An 18,181-nucleotide genomic window follows, 5' to 3' on the forward strand; every position below is an offset into this window, starting at 1 on the left:
TCAGAATGAGACTGGCTGCTGGAGTGGCAAATTTCAAGGTGGTGCTTTGATTTTTTATTATGGGGTTCATGGGTTTCTGGAGATAAATCAGAAACTCCTGAAATATGAATGCTGCCTCTTTCCTTGCATACTTTGATAAGTACATGCATATTTTTCCACATTGCCTGAAATAACACTAAGAAAACACAGACAGACAGGCTGGAAAAGGTTTAGAAGCAACTCATCTGGCTGACTGTTCTAGGTCTAGGCACATGCAACTCTTACTATTAAAAAAATTACCCTTGAGTGAAGTCTTATCTCCATGCAAGTGATAAATCAACAGGACTTTACATTTTATACACTCTTTCCCTACTATTTCCTTGTTCTCTTTCAGCTGCTATATTTATGCATGCAACTGGATTGGGTGGTTAGGCAAGCAGAGCGGGCACATGGAAGCTGTGCCAGGAGTAAAATGAGGCGACTACAGCTTTGATAGACAACTGTTATACGTGGGATGAGAATGGCTCGAAGTCCCAGTGAAACATGCCAGCCTCTCCCTCCCTAGCTCCTCCCACAAGAGCCTACGATTAGTACTAAAAACTGAAGACAGCTCTTTTCTCTGCCGTACTGAAGATTCTCTCTCATCCTGCACTGGAAAGAAAAACCAAACACTGAAGCGTGAAGAAGAGATTTTGCTCCAGCAGTTGCCTGTGAGTTAGTGACAGCTCCATGTCTGAATACTAAGAGCCAGATCCATAGCTCCAGCGAAGTCAACCAAAAACTCATTGATTTCAGATCAGGCCCTACACGTGCTAAAATTGAAAAAATTTTCCCCTGCCAAATTCCAACTTCATGGACTTGAAGTTTCAGGTGGGATCTTGGCCACTATTCAAGCCTATAAACTCAATCAGCACCTATAGCCAATATACCCCTTTCCCTGCTGGGGACCGCAGGGCAGAACAATATAGGACAGCTCTGCATGGATTTTGCCACTGAGGAATCTGTTTCACACTCACGCAGTGGAGAGACAGTTGTTTTCCAACCCCTTTACAGTGCTAGAGTAGTGTAAATGAGATGCATCCCAATGGGCATACCCAAGAACAAATCAGGGTCACTTCAGTGGTACCACAGACCAGTGCCCCTCAACACTGGCAAGAAAGTTGCCCTGTTTAACAAACCGGTTTTTCATTCCATGTAGTTAAACTGGTGCAAATCCCCGTGTGGACATATGAACCTTCACTTTCAAGGCCCTTCACGACCTATCCCTGCTCTACCTCTCACCTCCCATTCAGTATTAAATGGTTGACCCCTGCCTCCGACCGGCCTGGGATGTCAGCCTCTCTCTCCACTTGTTCAGTTTTCAAACAAGCACCTTTGTGCTTTCTCCCATGCAGCCCCTTGTGCTTGGGAGGAGCGCCCTCCAAACAACCACAAAGCCACCTCATTATCCTCCTTAAAACTCTCCTTTGCCATGAAGCCTACAAAAATATTGACAACATTTAGGCTGCTGGTGTGCAGAGACCACAGCCTATCACATTGACCATATTGTCTCATTGTTTCCTTGTACTCCCTCCAGCCGTCTGTATCCATCTGTTCTCTCATCTTATCTGTAGATTGTAAGCGCTTTTAGTTCTGTGTGTGTGTATAGCCCCTAGCGCAATAGGGTCCTGGTCCGTGACTGTGGGTCCTAGGTGCTCCAAGTAAATAATAATAATTTTAGCTTCATTATGGACAGATTCTAAACCTTTGCAACTTTTGTGCTTTGACAAGGCCCGTTTGTTTTTGTCATCTCCTATCCAGCCTTCCCGAGCCAGGCTACTTGTAATCAGGCTACTGATTCTCCCATGCCTGACACCTGGTGGAGGGTATTTACACATGTATGGAGTAAGTGTTCTGAACTGGCAGCATTTTATGCTTTGTTCAGGTGCAAGTGACCAAAAGTGCAAGACAGTGGAGGACCAGCACACCTATGTGACAGAGACCCTGCCTATGGTTGCACTTGAATTTTTTTGCTAATAAATGATGACATTAATGAAGAACCATCTTATCTGTGAGGGCAGTCAGGAGATTTCCCTGAACTTCATATGTAATACAATACCCCCTCTTTTCAAGGGGCAGTTGTGCCTGAAAGCTGTTGGAGTAGTACAGAGTGATTTGTAGGAATTATCAGTAACAGCAGATATTTTTGGTAATAGCAGAAGCAAGTTCAGTTGGTTGTTCTTTGTGGGGTTGTGATTGTTTTTGATTGTGAGGATTCATGAAACATCATGAATGTTTCACTGATTTTAGCATGCATGATTATTTGTCTAAGTATTCACATTTAAAAGTGTGTTACTCGCTGTTTGTCATTCTCCTGCTCTAAAGATTCAGTCATCCAGTCAAGGTTCAGAAATACCCACATGTTACTTAGCTGAGTAATTATTACAAATAGCAAGTAATCAAAATGTACCTTCTATAGGCTGAAGTTCATTTGCAGAAGCCAAATACTTAGGAAAACTAAACCCAGAGCAATCAGGTTTCTTTTGTGATAAACCCACTAACAGGAAAAATGGCTAAATTCACGATGAATAATTCAACCGGCTCTACTTTCTATCCTAAATCTTGCATCCCATTGCAAACTTAATACTATCTATTAAGAATGCAGCAGAACACAATACATTTTTCCTAAGCATTTTCTTCAGCTGTGTGATTTGAATACAGGTGGTAGCCTGCAGAATCTCAGCTATTTTAAGCACATTATCTCACTTGTATTAGGTCATGTTACTGGGAAGTGGCGAGATAGAACATGACATAACATAATACTGCATCGTGCTGCAACATGTCAAAGGCATCTTAGTACCAGATTTGAAAAGGAACAAGGATGATAATGTTAATGGATACTGCTAGCGAAGAGCAGGCTTAAGAGTTTCAGAAGTTTATTTTGGATAATTACCAGGAGTCTGAATTCTTCATCTGAAACCTGGAGAGCCTCCACAGACCATCTTCCATATGTCTTTCCTCTGCCCAACCTAACCATATTTTCCCGACTTTCACCCAAGTCCATTCCCTGGCACAGAAAATTCTACCTCCTCTCCTACTACCAAAGGTTCAAATAAAACTGGAGTCCTTTACTAACAAAGGGTATGATCCTGCAAGAATGTCACATTTAGAACTCCAGCAGATCTCAACAGCAGTACCTTACAAGCAGGGCTTTCCAGGATTGGCGTAGAGGTTGTCACTGTTTTCTTGCCATTGGCTATCACAGCCTGCAGCAATCAATGCACCAAGAGATTAAGCAAAGCAAACTAAGGGACAGAGTCTGCCATCCTTGCTCATGGTGAGTAGCACCTTGCTCACTAAGCAGTTCCATTCATTTCACCGGGATGGCGTTAGGAGCAAAAGTACCACTCAAAGGGTGAAAATTGGCACTCTGCAGAAGCCTGTCACAAGGCTTAAATCCTACTTAATTCCTATCTTGAGGTCTTAAGAAGGGCAGGGACTTTATGCTGGTCCTCTGCAGAAGGGTGAATTTCACCCAGCAAACGTTCAGCTAAGCCACTTATGCAAAGGGTAGCTAGTTCATGTACGCTGGCTGCTCTGCGGTAGGAAGATAGAAAATATACCTGCCTGCTCCCCTTCCTGGGGCACTAGAACATTTTAAAATGAGGCTGACACAACAAGGATCTGAGCATGTGATGCTCAAACAACATCAGGGAAGTAGCTAGTTGGATTAGGTAAATTAGATAGAGTGGATTAGACAGATTCGTTTTGAAAAATGTCTGAATGACAGCCTTTGAAAAGACTGTATGACCCTGAACTCAGACAGGTTTTGCATGTGAATTGTTACAGCGCTAATAAGCTTTTACTGTAAGCTTCTGTTTTGTCTTTTTTGCAAAGGATACAGACTCAATGTGCCCAATCCTGCTCTCCATTATATCTGTTCAAACCAATGGAGTTACTCCAGATTTACACCAGGATAAGTGGGAGCAGGTGTTGGTCCAGATCACCACCATAAGCACACCCCCCTATCTTTCACTATGCTTCAGAAGGTTGTGTTTATCAGTCTGAGAAGTCTCCAGCTAGCAGTCCTTCTTCCAACTTCTTATCTTGACACTGACCTCTCAACTTCTGCGACCTTGGGCAAGTCATTTATCATTTCTGCCTCAGTTTGCAGATCTGCAAAATGAGAATAACAGAGTTCAAACACCAGCTCCTCAATGAAATAGCTTTGAGCTGGAAAAGCATTCTGGGTACTGAAATGCACGTATTCCACTTCATTTCCAAGCTTCTGTATCTGGAACTGACACATGGTGACCCAACTCTGCAGTTGTTGCCCAAAAGCTGCCATTATTGGGAAAGGGAATAATACGTGCATAACAGCTGCAGGATTGGGCTCACATAGGATAGCTTTTAAACTGCATAAATGTCTTAGAGCAGTGGCCATTAAGACACAAGGATGCCTTCCATTTTATACTAGCTGAGTCGCAGCCAATAGGCATCTGGATACTCCCCTTTAAAACCTGCCATCAGTTGGCGTATCGTTTGCCTTGCATCAGACTGGCCCTTCTGCGGCATTTATGATTCACACTGATACTACCAATGGTGAAGAGGTTCATTCACGTAAGTAATCAATGAACGCTACTGACTATGGAAGAGAGAAGTAATTATTATACATTACCACTCCTGCTAATGACATCAGAGAGGCTGACGACTACTCCCAACATTGTATAATCAGGAATTTAAATTAAGAAGTTCTGCTCTTGATGATTAAGGCACTAATAACTGAATCATTACATTCCCTAATTCTTCCACATTCTCATTCCATAACCCAGGGGCCAGAACTTTCCGACACTGATAACATGCTCAGTTTAAACAGCACAGATGCCAAGAATTTAAATTTTTGAAGACACCTTATTTCTGTGAAAGTGTGGTGTTGTTAGCAGGTACGAGAAAACTGGAGCCCTCTCCTGCCACTCATGTGGGGCTGGGGTATCCCACTGGCATCAGGTGTTACTGCAGAGATACCTCACTGTAAAGGGCTGCAGATGTCAGCGATCATCCCACGGGTGCATACTATAGTCAATTTTTAAAGGATTTATACATTGCTAAAAACTATAGCCCAAATACTAGAGACTAGACTGCAGAACCCTCACACTGGTATACTCCTATTCATACAAGCAGAGTCCTATTTAACAGTTCTAGAACCCTACTGGGAATGGCTAAGGTTTTCACTGTGGTTAGTGATTTTAGGTGCCCAATTTGTGACACCTTAGGAGGTAGAGCTGGATGGAAAATGGCTTCCCCATCCTGTGAAAATCTGTCATTTAAAAAAATTACTCGTTTTGCATCAGGATGAAATCAAGACCTTGCAAAATCTTTTGCAAGAGCCAAAGACAGAGACTCTAACCCTAGGGCAGTCAGTAGCCCAAGCACTTAGGGCACTCACCTGACATGTGGGAGATCCAGATTCAAGTCAAATCAGTCACTCTCTCTCTCAATTGTACCCTGAACCTGAGAAATCTTTCACAGTGAAAGTTTTGTCAAAACGGAAACATTTCTGGGGAAAGTTTTGGTTTTGATGAATTGATGTTTTCTAAAGAAAAACCACTGTGTCGAAAACTTCCTGACCAGTTCTACTTAAAGTCCCCTAACGTTCACAAAATGCTGAGCCTCCTACCACCTCTGAAAATTGGTCTCCTTTAAGGCATCTCAAGTTGGGCATCCCAGAAAGAACCCACCACCTTTGAAAATCTTGACCGCTTATCTGTATTAAATTCTAACAGAGTTGTTTCCATAAGGGACCAAAAATATGTAGTCCCAGAAACATGGACAGTAAAACTGGTTCAGGGATTTTTGTTTTTCAGACTCAGACAGACTACAGCGAATTGCTTTGCATGGACTGTAAAAGAATCATTTCCCCTTCTAGTTTTGACTTACAGTGGGTCTCAAAAACTGCACACTCCTCATATCCATCCAGCTGTGTGCAGCAGTAAACAATTATGCAGATAAGTCTTAAATTTTGTACACATAAGGTACAAGCCGAATACATTGTTAGCAAAATAATAATTAACCTTCAGCAGGGCTCAATCTACACCGCCCTCTGCACCATCGGATGCATTCAGCGGAAAAACTGAATGCATCCGATGAAGTTAGCTCTAGCTCACGAAAGCCTATGCTCTAATAAATTTGTTAGTCTCTAAGGTGCCACAAGTACTCCTTTTCTTTTTAATGAAAGCGTAAGTCTGATGCGATATAAAAGAAAGGTGACCATGTTTACACTAATGTATCACCACTGTATTATCATGTTTAAATTCATGTATCATTGTATCTGAAGTTCAGAATATATGCTATGTGTTTGTATCTCAGTCTTGTTGTGTTTTCAGGTAACACCCACCAGGCAGATTTACATCTAAACTGGACAGCTATGTGTTTGCTGATGGCCCATTAAGGAGAATCAGTTCTTCCAGTGGACCCCTCCTGAAGACTCCTCAGGGAGCACACAGTCAATGAACAGTGCATGACTCAGCAAGGCACATGTGACCAAGACTCCATGTTTATGCCAGTAACTTTCCATGCACCCAGGCTAAGAAGTATAAATTGCAGACTGCAACATCATCTCCTCTTTATTCCTGCTCCAGTTCTCCAGACTGTGATTTTCTAACAAGAAGGAAGCTTTGAAGAAAAGACTGATGACCTCCCAATCTTGTTGGGTAACCCAGAGAGATTTATTGCAAACCAGCAGAATTACCGTCACTGATATTATCCTGACCTTCAGACTCAGGAATCAATTGTAATATATATGATTCCTTTAAACTTTTAATAACTCTACTTTTCTTTTTAAATACATCTTTAGTTAGTTTACTAAAGATTGGCTGCAGCATGGTATGTGGTGAGATCTTGAAAGTACATGTTGACCTGGGGTGAGTGTCTGATCATTTGGGATTGGAAGAACCTAATGTGTGGTGAATTTTTGTTTTACTAATCTTTCATCACTTAGTCCAGTTGTCTGGGTGGTAACTGGGGCTGGAGTGCCCAGGGGACTGGTGTGTGGCTCTCTGTGAAATAGCGTAGTGCTACATGAGCTCACTTTTGTTACTGGCTTGGTGAAATCTTAAGCTAGACCTACCACCAGTTTGGGGTACATGCCCTGTATTTTGGCAATCTGGCTTTAGAAAGGTGCTCTTAGCTATGGCCCATACCAGGCAGCGTGACTGGAAGATTGTAACAACCCTCATTCTAGTTGGTGAGTGCTTTCTCACACTTGTGAACTTAATGGGGCAATCAGTGTTCATCAGTGCGAGGAAGGGTTACACAAGTTAGCCTTACACTGATAACAAATGAAGTTCAAGGAAACTTTCTTCTTCTAAAACTGCTCAGATCTAAATATGAGGCCTCCAAAGGTTAAAGCAAGCAATAAAAATCTCATTGTGACGCTAAACCAACCTTCCAGACCTGCTCCACCTTATCTAGGAGAATTTTATATTTTCTGAATCAGAAGTTCATTTGCTTTTTCTTCATATCTAGGTACCTATAAGCTAACTCTCTAAATAGTGCATCAATAAAGCATTCAGCAGTGGCAATATTTCAGTCCCTTTTCTTCATGGTAGGTTAATTGTCTCTCCAAATCAAGACAGTTTAGTTTACATCCCAAGGCAAACCAGGGTCTGCTCCTCTTGTGAGTTTCTCCAATCTTTAGGCCTCCCAACTAGAAGTGTGTGAATGATGGATTTTTCTATTCTCTGGCAAATCCAAAAAAAGTGTTTCAGAGTGAACCAAAAACTAAATTTTTCCATGAATTGAACAATAAAAATTAATTTTTTGGGGTCCAAAAAACAAAAAAACAAAAACTTTTGTTCAACCTAAAATTAAAATTTTCATTTAAGTTTTGAGCATATATTTAACTTTTGATTTCTTTAAAATAAAACTGAAGAAAATTTCAAAACAAAAAGTCACTTTGAAACAAAGAAATATTGACATGTTTTAGTTTCACAAATGTCAATACAATACATTTAGACTCTTTCAGCAGGTTTGGTTTGCCTTACAGGGACAACTTGGAGGAAACCGACACAAATTCGCAAAGTGTTTTGGCATTACCAAAACTGCATATTTTTACTGAAAAATGTCACCCAGCACTACTACCAGCCCACTAACACTCTGGCTCTCCCACTACAAAACCTCCCTATAGACCACTCTGACACACCCTGGCATCTCAATATTCACCACAGTCATGTAATTAGGATACGTTTTGTAGAAAATATGCCTGAGGGGTCATTATAAAGGTCTTTATCTGCTAGACATTAATATCTCGTTGGAGTGTGTGTGTTATCGTCGCATGTGAAGTTATGAAGTTTGGCTGTGTGTGTGTTACTGAAACCTGTTGTGAGGTTGAACACACCCACAAGCAGCCTTTCAGGTACAACAGTAAAAAGGCCAAACAATGTTAATGGCTCACTGAGGAAATGCACAAAAGTACAAGGATTACCCAGGAACTGTATACAATAGAAACCTCTCAGAGATAGCACTACACAATGGGAACTGGTTGACCCAGGTCACAGCAAAAGAGCTTTCCAGCAAGTGGGAAGAAGATATAAAAGGGGGAAATGACATGATGGTACCTCACTCTCCCTACAACACCACACCTGGAAACACCTGAGGAACAAGGACTGAACTGCGGGAAGTGACGGTCCCAGGCTAGAGGGATTTCTAGCCTGTGTACGAACAGCTTGGGTTTTCCAGGTTAAGAGCCAAGGTAGCTTGTGCCTTAAGAATCTGCCAGCCTAACATTCAGGGTGAGAATTTGCTAATTCATATTAGACTAGACTAGACTACCGATCTAGTATGTTAAGCTCAGTTTACCTAGTAAACAAACAAAACTGCAATCTGCTTTGATCTGTTTGCTATCACTTATAATCACTTAAAATATACCCTTTTGTAGTTAATAAACTTATTTTATGTTTTAATTCAAGCCAATGTGCTTTCGACTAAGGTGTCTGGGTAAAATCTCAGCTTAGTGACCACAAGTGTGCTGGGCCTCTTCACACTGAGGGAGAGGTGGACCGGGTGTAAAATCCATATACTGGCCAGATTTGACAAGGGCAGGATGGTACTGCTGTGGGGTCCTAGGCTGGTGGTTAGAGAACCTGCATGCAACTGCAGCTGGATGTGTCCCTATCTGTGTGAAAGGGCAGGCTGGAGGGCTTTGCAGCTTTTCACAGCAGCACAGTGTGAGAGGGAGCCCAGGATGGTGGGTCGGGGGGCTTAGTGGTACCCAGTTCCAGGTATTACCCCAGGGGGGAATCAGTCACACCCTCCTCCTACCAGGCTTCCCACCTGAGGTAAAAGTACTCCTTTGTATGCCCAGCGGGCAGTCACATGACTTAGTCACCTGGCTCCTGCTGGGTCTGGTGATGGTCTCTCCTCAAAGTACCAGTCTCAAACACCTGTCGTTAAAGAACATATACTGGAACAGGGCTGGCTGGACCCAGGGCCCCACATCCCTTAAAAGACAGACCACCCCTGTTACAGTACCTATTGTGACCCTCATCACCATAATATCTGTGCACCTCATAATCGTTAATGGATTTTCTTACCTCACAGGAGTATGGTGGGATAAAGGACCACCCCCATTTTGTAGATTAGATACAGAACCAGAGGGTGACTTGCCCAAATCTGTGGCCTGAGCCAGGAATTAAACCCCAGCCTCTTGATTCCCAAATCAGTGCCCTATATACCGGATTATCCTTCCTATGGCACATCCAAGCAAATGCCAAGGCGATGTTAAGGAAATCCCACCTAATTCCTCAATAATCAGGTTTTCAGTTACCCCTTTATGGGAAAAGTCCTACAGAATTCAGCACAGGAGAACCTTTCTGTAGAAATTTTAATTCAACCTATAAAAATTCTAGAGCATGGAAGTAATCTTGAATTCTAAAGGACTGCTTTAAAGTAGACTAAGAAGGTATTTACTCTATTACAGTGGTTTTCAACCTAGGGTCTATGGACCCTTCCGGGTCCCCTGACTATGTCTTAAGATTTCTAAAGGGGCCTGCACCTCTCATTCAATGTTTTTTAGGTGTCTACAAATGAAAAAAGGTTGAAAAGCACTGCTCTATTATGTTCTATAGGGTTTTAAAGAAAAAAAAACATTTAATTTCCATATGCGTCCTACTGTCTTCATATGCCTATTAAGGTTGGGATTTTCAAAGACACCTAAGGGAGTTGGGGCCCTAAATCCAACTGGATTCCAATGAGTTTAAAAAAATCCCTAGTGAAGTTCTTAAGATTTTCAGAAGGGTAGTGCTTCTAGAGAAAACGGTCCTATTTATCTCAGCACAGCAAAGTGGTGTGTCTGTCAAAAGCCTTTAGAAGAGATGCCCAGTGATTCTGACTCCATCTGTGGGAGGCAAATCAGTCACCACCACAACTAACTTGGACAAGGGAGGGAACAGAGCCTACAGAGGGCTCTTCACAGTTAGGCCAGATCACACTGAAGCTAAACCTGTGACCCTTCTGTAAAGGGACATTTAATGTTAGTGTCATTCTTACAACTTGTTTATATTGGCTGTTTAAGAAAGAGTGCTCATGGACATGCCCACTTGTGAAGGGCTGGGAGTCACCACTTCTTGAAGGTCTGGAGCAACAGGTAACGACCCTGCGTTGTATACGAGAGACTGAGGATTTTCTGGACCAAACTCAGGATAGCCTTCTAGGGGCACAAAGCTCTAAAGATGTAGAGCAGGTTGCACAGAGGAGCCAAGAGGCCAGTGAAGAAGCTTGGCAACATGTGACCTCCAGAAGAGGTAAGCGGAATGTCCGGGTTCCAGTAACACAGACACAGGTAACTAACCGCTTTCATGTTCTCTCCACAGGTACCAATGCGGAGAGTGGACCAGATGATATGTCTGGGGGGAGAAAGCAGAAGGAGACTCCGCTGGTTGGGAGGCATGAGATGCGATGTCCTGAGGTTGGAGGTTCCACGACCACCACTCCCAAGAGGAGAAGGCGGGTGGTGGTGGTCGGGGACTCTCTCCTCCGGGGGACTGAGTCATCTATCTGCCGCCCTGACCGGGAAAACCGAGAAGTCTGCTGCTTGCCAGGGGCTAAGATTTGTGATGTGACGGAGAGACTGCCGAGACTCATCAAGCCCTCGGATCGCTACCCCTTCCTGCTTCTCCACGTGGGCACCAATGATACTGCCAAGAATGACCTTGAGCGGATCACTGCGGACTATGTGGCTCTGGGAAGAAGGATAAAGGAGTTGGAGGCGCAAGTGGTGTTCTCGTCCATCCTCCCCGTGGAAGGAAAAGGCCTGGGTAGGGACCGTCGAATCGTGGAGGTCAACGAATGGCTACGCAGGTGGTGTCGGAGAGAAGGCTTTGGATTCTTTGACCATGGGATGGTGTTCCATGAAGGAGGAGTGCTGGGCAGAGACGGGCTCCATCTTACGAAGAGAGGGAAGAACATCTTTGCCAGCAGGCTGGCTAACCTAGTGAGGAGGGCTTTAAACTAGGTTCACCGGGGGAAGGAGACCAAAGCCCTGAGGTAAGTGGGAAAGCGGGATACCGGGAGGAAGCACAGGCAGGAAGGTCTGTGAGGGGAGGGCTCCTGCCTCATACTGGGAATGAGGGGCGATCAACAGGTTATCTCAAGTGCTTATATACAAATGCACAAAGCCTTGGAAACAAGCAGGGAGAACTGGAGGTCCTGGTGATGTCAAGGAATTATGACGTGATTGGAATAACAGAGACTTGGTGGGATAACTCACATGACTGGAGTACAGTCATGGATGGTTATAAACTGTTCAGGAAGGACAGGCAGGGCAGAAAAGGTGGGGGAGTAGCACTGTATGTAAGGGAGCAGTATGACTGCTCAGAGCTCCGGTACGAAACTGTGGAAAAACCTGAGTGTCTCTGGATTAAGTTTAGAAGTGTGTGCAACAAGAGTGATGTCATGGTGGGAGTCTGCTATAGACCACCGGACCAGGGGGATGAGGCTTTCTTCCGGCAACTCACGGAAGCTACTAGATCGCATGCCCTGATTCTCATGGGTGACTTTAATTTTCCTGATATCTGCTGGGAGAGCAATACAGCGGTGCATAGACAATCCAGGAAGTTTTTGGAAAGCGTAGGGGACAATTTCCTGGTGCAAGTGCTAGGGGAGCCAACTAGGGGGAGCGCTTTTCTTGACCTGCTGCTCACAAACCGGGTAGAATTAGTGGGGGAAGCAAAAGTGGATGGGAATCTGGGAGGCAGTGACCATGAGTTGGTTGAGTTCAGGATCCTGACGCAGGGAAGAAAGGTAAGCAGCAGGATACGGACCCTGGACTTCAGGAAAGCAGACTTTGACTCCCTCAGGGAACAGATGGCCAGGATCCCCTGGGGGACTAACATGAAAGGGAAGGGAGTCCAGGAGAGCTGGCTGTATTTCAAGGAATCCCTGTTGAGGTTACAGGGACAAACCATCCCGATGAGTCGAAAGAATAGTAAATATGGCAGGCGACCAGCTTGGCTTAATGGTGAAATCCTAGCGGATCTTAAACATAAAAAAGAAGCTTACAAGAAGTGGAAGCTTGGACATATGACCAGGGAAGAGTATAAAAATATTGCTCGGGCATGTAGGAAAGATATCAGGAGGGCCAAATCGCACCTGGAGCTGCAGCTAGCAAGAGATGTCAAGAGTAACAAGAAGGGTTTCTTCAGGTATGTTGGCAACAAGAAGAAAGCCAAGGAAAGTGTGGGCCCCTTACTGAATGAGGGAGGCAAGCTAGTGACAGAGGATGTGGAAAAAGCTAATGTACTCAATGCTTTTTTTGCCTCTGTTTTCACTAACAAGGTCAGCTCCCAGACTGCTGTGCTGGGCAACACAAAATGGGGAAGAGATGGCCAGCCCTCTGTAGAGATAGAGGTGGTTAGGGACTATTTAGAAAAGCTGGACGTGCACAAGTCCATGGGGCCGGACGAATTGCATCCGAGAGTGCTGAGGGAATTGGCGGCTGTGATTGCAGAGCCCTTGGCCATTATCTTTGAAAACTCGTGGCGAACGGGGGAAGTCCCGGATGACTGGAAAAAGGCTAATGTAGTGCCCATCTTTAAAAAAGGGAAGAAGGAGGATCCTGGGAACTACAGGCCGGTCAGCCTCACCTCAGTCCCTGGAAACATCATGGAGCAGGTCCTCAAAGAATCAATCCTGAAGCACTTAGAGGAGAGGAAAGTGATCAGGAACAGTCAGCATGGATTCACCAAGGGAAGGTCATGCCTGACTAATCTAATCGCCTTTTATGATGAGATTACTGGTTCTGTGGATGAAGGGAAAGCAGTGGATGTATTGTTTCTTGACTTTAGCAAAGCTTTTGACACGGTCTCCCACAGCATTCTTGTCAGCAAGTTAAGGAAGTATGGGCTGGATGAATGCACTATAAGGTGGGTAGAAAGCTGGCTAGATTGTCGGGCTCAACGGGTAGTGATCAATGGCTCCATGTCTAGTTGGCAGCCGGTGTCAAGTGGAGTGCCCCAGGGGTCGGTCCTGGGGCCCGTTTTGTTCAATATCTTCATAAATGATCTGGAGGATGGTGTGGATTGCACTCTCAGCAAATTTGCGGATGATACTAAACTGGGAGGAGTGGTAGATACGCTGGAGGGGAGGGATAGGATACAGAAGGACCTAGACAAATTGGAGGATTGGGCCAAAAGAAATCTAATGAGGTTCAATAAGGATAAATGCAGGGTCCTGCACTTAGGATGGAAGAATCCAATGCACCGCTACAGACTAGGGACCGAATGGCTCGGCAGCAGTTCTGCGGAAAAGGACCTAGGGGTGACAGTGGACGAGAAGCTGGATATGAGTCAGCAGTGTGCCCTTGTTGCCAAGAAGGCCAATGGCATTTTGGGTTGTATAAGTAGGGGCATAGCGAGCAGATCGAGGGACGTGATCGTTCCCCTCTATTCGACACTGGTGAGGCCTCATCTGGAGTACTGTGTCCAGTTTTGGGCCCCACACTACAGGAAGGATGTGGATAAATTGGAAAGAGTACAACGAAGGGCAACGAAAATGATTAGGGGTCTAGAGCACATGACTTATGAGGAGAGGCTGAGGGAGCTGGGATTGTTTAGTCTGCAGAAGAGAAGAATGAGGGGGGATTTGATAGCTGCTTTCAACTACCTGAAAGGGGGTTTCAAAGAGGATGGCTCTAGACTGTTCTCAATGGTAGCAGATGACAGAACGAGGAGTAATGGTCTCAAGTTGCAATGGGGGAGGTTTAGATTGGATATTAGGAAAAACTTTTTCACTAAGAGGGTGGTGAAACACTGGAATGCGTTACCTAGGGAGGTGGTAGAATCTCCTTCCTTAGAGGTTTTTAAGGTCAGGCTTGACAAAGCCCTAGCTGGGATGATTTAACTGGGACTTGGTCCTGCTTTGAGCAGGGGGTTGGACTAGATGACCTTCTGGGGTCCCTTCCAACCCTGATATTCTATGATTCTATGATTCTCCTTGGCCCCATCTCTTCGGCTTCACATTCCTGCTTCTTTGGTATTCAGGAGTTCCCCCCCCCAGTGCAAACTTTGAGGGAGAACTGAAGAATCCCCCCTTCCCCCAATAAGACTTCTGTGTGTTTCTGAATCTCTCCAGAAGACTGTCCAATGCCCTCACACACACACACACACACACACACACACAGTGTAACTCTAAAGCTGGCCTCAGTTCATAGGGCTACCTGTGAGACACACACCTCTCACATTAATAACAGTAGGAAATCTAGTGAGCTTGGAACAAGCCAGCTCCAGCACCTGACTATGAAAGACATGCACCTGGAGGTAACAAAGTTCCTCCCAAGCAGGTGAGAAGATCAAACACCATGTGAAGATAGCACACTGTCTCCAACATGGATTAAAAAGTATTTCCTCCTTCACTACAAAAAGTTCTTTAAAGGTAATCTGCCTCCCATTCAATCTAACAGCAGAATTCAACCAACCTCAAGTACTTTTACTAAATACATACTCATTTAAATGAAGGAGAGCAATTAAGAAAATGAGAAGGAAAAAGGGATAGAAAAATAGCTTAAAAATAAATTGTGAGCCAGAGATGGGGTAGCAGAATCTCACCTCCTGCTGAATTGGAGCCAGATGCTGCCTCAGTTTCCCCACTTCCACAGCCAAAAAGAACCCAAACAACATCCAGTGCTTTGGCATTACTCTCCCCTTCTGGGAAGGGGGTTATTCATATAAAACAACAGCTCAACCCAAGGCTTGATGTTTTCAGCTGTATCCTGGAGATTCGCCAGTCCATTATACCCCTCCTCAGCTCACCAATCCATTACACCCTTCTTAAAGGTTTTTCCCCTGGACCTCATTGCAGGTAGGTCCAGCCAGGCCTTTCTTTCTGACTTGTATGGAGGATTTCTCCCCTGATTAAGTCTGGATTCCCTGCAGGTCTCTCTTACTGCCTAAACCACCTGCCTGGGAGCGAAGGAGAGTCTCTCTGCATACAGCAGATCTTGGTCTGAGTCACCTACTCCCACCATATGGCCCCGGCCTCATTTCCTTCACCTGGGGAGGTGGGTTTAGCCTAGCACAGGTGCAGCTGAGCTCCAGCCTCCTCAAACGACCAGCTGACCCTGTAATAGATGGTATTAGGCATATTCTTCTCATTAACAAGAGACTAACGTTCTCCTGTTACAAACTAAAAATAAACACAAGCATTATTGCTCCAGGCTTTCCTATTTTTCACCTCCACACTTGTGGCCAGTTCTGTTTTCTGTTGCACAAGTATAACTCTTGTAAGGGTACTGGGGTCCCTGAAAGCTGAATCTGACTCCCCAGGTTCTTTTGTAATCTCCAAAAGGAAGCAGTAATAGGTCCATCCATGGCTATTACCCAAGATGGTCAGGGAGCAACCCCATGCTCCAAGTGTCCCTAAACCTCTGATTAGCAGAAGCTGGGACTGGATCACTCAATAATTGTTCTATTCTGTTCAGTCCCTCTGAAGCATCTGGCACTGGCCACAGTCAGTAGACAAGATACTGGGCTAGCTGGACTATTGGTCCGACCCATTTATGTAGGGATGCTTCCCACTGATTTCAAAGAACCCCACCAATTTTGCAGCTAGCGAGGTGCTAGTTAGGTGCTTGTTAGCAGTTCAAAGAATTAACTTTCACAACAGCTTTAAGAAATACCTGTTGCTGTTTCATTATCTCCATCACTGGAATGTATCTGTCTGTGGAAGCTGCCACATAACGACTGGGGGGCTCTGGTCTGAAATGCAAAAGAAGAGTCAGAACCCCTTTAAAAATGGGGAAACGAGGTTTCATCAAACTTGTGATGAAGTGTGTTCTTGTTCTTTTGTTTGTATGTGTGTTTTGCTTCAAGGATGCTGTTAAGGTTCCTTCACCACTCTGAACTCTAGGGTACAGATGTGGGGACCTGCATGAAAGACCCCCTAAGCTTATTTTTACCAGCTTAGGTTAAAAACTTCCCCAAGGTACAAACTTTGCCTTGTCCTTGAACCGTATGCTGCCAGCACCATGCATTTTAAACAAAGAATAGGGAAAGAGACCACTTAGAGATGTCTTCCCCCAAAATATCCCCCCCATCCCTAAATCCCCTTTCCTGGGGAAGGCTTGATAATAATATCCTCACCAATTGGTACAGGTGAACACAGACCCAAACCCTTGGATCTTAAGAACAATGAAAAAAATCAATCAGGTTCTTAAAAGAAGAATTTTATTTAAAGAAAAGGTAAAAGAATCACCTCTGTAAAATCAGGATGGTAAATACTTTACAGGGTAATCAGATTCAAAACAGAGAATCCCTCTAGGCAAAACCTTAAGTTCCAAAAAGACACAAAAACAGGAACATATATTCCCTCCAGCACAGCTTATTTTACAAGCCATTAAACAAAAGAAAATCTAACACATTTTCTAACTAGATTACTTACTAACTTTACAGGAGTTGTAAGGGTTGCATTCCTGATCCATTCCCGGCAAAAGCATCACACAGACAGCCTAAACCCTTTGTTCCCCCACGTCCAGATTTGAAAGAATCTTGTCCCCTCATTGGCCATTTTGGATCAGATGCCAGTGAGGTTACCTTAGCTTCTTAACCCTTTACAGGTGAAAGGATTTTGCCTCTGGCCAGGGGGGATTTTATAGCACTGTATACAGAAAGGTAGTTACCCTTTCCTTTATATTTATGACAGATGCTAATTTGAAAATGATACATTTTAATCAGACACAGTCATTCTTTAAAGTTTCTGAAGTCTCAGACATACAAACACATTCTCAGTGCTAATCTCTGTCAGGCTATCAGAATGGTAGCATCATATTTGAGTGTTAATTATTGGTTTTTGTTACATTTAAGACACAACAGTTGATTGATTGATTGATTGATTTTCTAGTTTTCTAGATTTACTCTTCTTTGTAACTAGATGCAGCAATGGGAATTGTTTTTATAGTACACTGGCATTTTGCACTGAGGGTCTCCCGAGTCCACTTGCAATCTTATAGCCACATGCAGAATGGCTTTGGGAGCCCCTGGTAATCTGTTCATTATACATTTTAAAATACTTTCTGCTCCCTAAAGTACAAGCCAGGCTCTGCTGTAATTTAGCAACATGACAAAATGCCGACAGTGGCAAAAGAAACCCCTAAAACTCATCTGGTCCCTTGTCGCTTTTATTTATTTGCAACAAGTATGTTACTGACTGATAAGCGAAGCAAACAATGAAATACCATGACACGTATGTTCCACATTTACTCATCAATTTTACTGTTGACAGAGAGATTCATAAGCAAGCAAGCAACTAATAAAGCCCTGTATACACATGTGGAAGTTGACATCATCAGTAATATCATCTGTCAACTGAGTTAATATAACCAACTTGCTAATTACATAAGAAATACTGTGAACTAGAAATAAGTCATTGGCTTTAAAGAAACTTAATCCCCGATACTGAAGTGTGAGTGCACATAGAACAGGCTAAATAATCTTTTATATTGTTGGTACCAAATAATACCTGTTTCCTGCGGGTTATTTGATCTACAAAAATGTAAAATGGAGTTGGTTGGTTGGCAGTAGAGTGTAAAGTCTGTACACTAAGGGAGCGGGTGGGTAGAGAAGAGAGAAAGACAAGACTTTCTGGCTTTTAAAGGATGCCAAGATTATCCCATCACCACAATAACCATTTGTTTTTATTTCTTTTATTCATGATTGAATTTTTTGTCCTGTTGAAA

The 18,181-nt window shown here is 43.8% G+C and overlaps 1 long non-coding RNA gene across 1 annotated transcript; it reads right to left on the bottom strand.

Annotated features, from left to right (window-relative positions):
* Positions 1–2,877: 2,877 nt before the first annotated feature.
* Positions 2,878–15,448, bottom strand: LOC119860303. The gene is made up of 2 exons (XR_005294487.1): positions 15,057–15,448; positions 2,878–4,134 (listed from the first exon to the last, which is right to left on the bottom strand). It is a non-coding gene; the product is annotated as an uncharacterized LOC119860303 (long non-coding RNA).
* Between the last annotated feature and the right edge of the window lie 2,733 nt (positions 15,449–18,181).

Source organism: Dermochelys coriacea, chromosome 8 (genome assembly GCF_009764565.3).
Source record: "Dermochelys coriacea isolate rDerCor1 chromosome 8, rDerCor1.pri.v4, whole genome shotgun sequence".
NCBI lineage: Eukaryota > Metazoa > Chordata > Testudines > Dermochelyidae > Dermochelys > Dermochelys coriacea.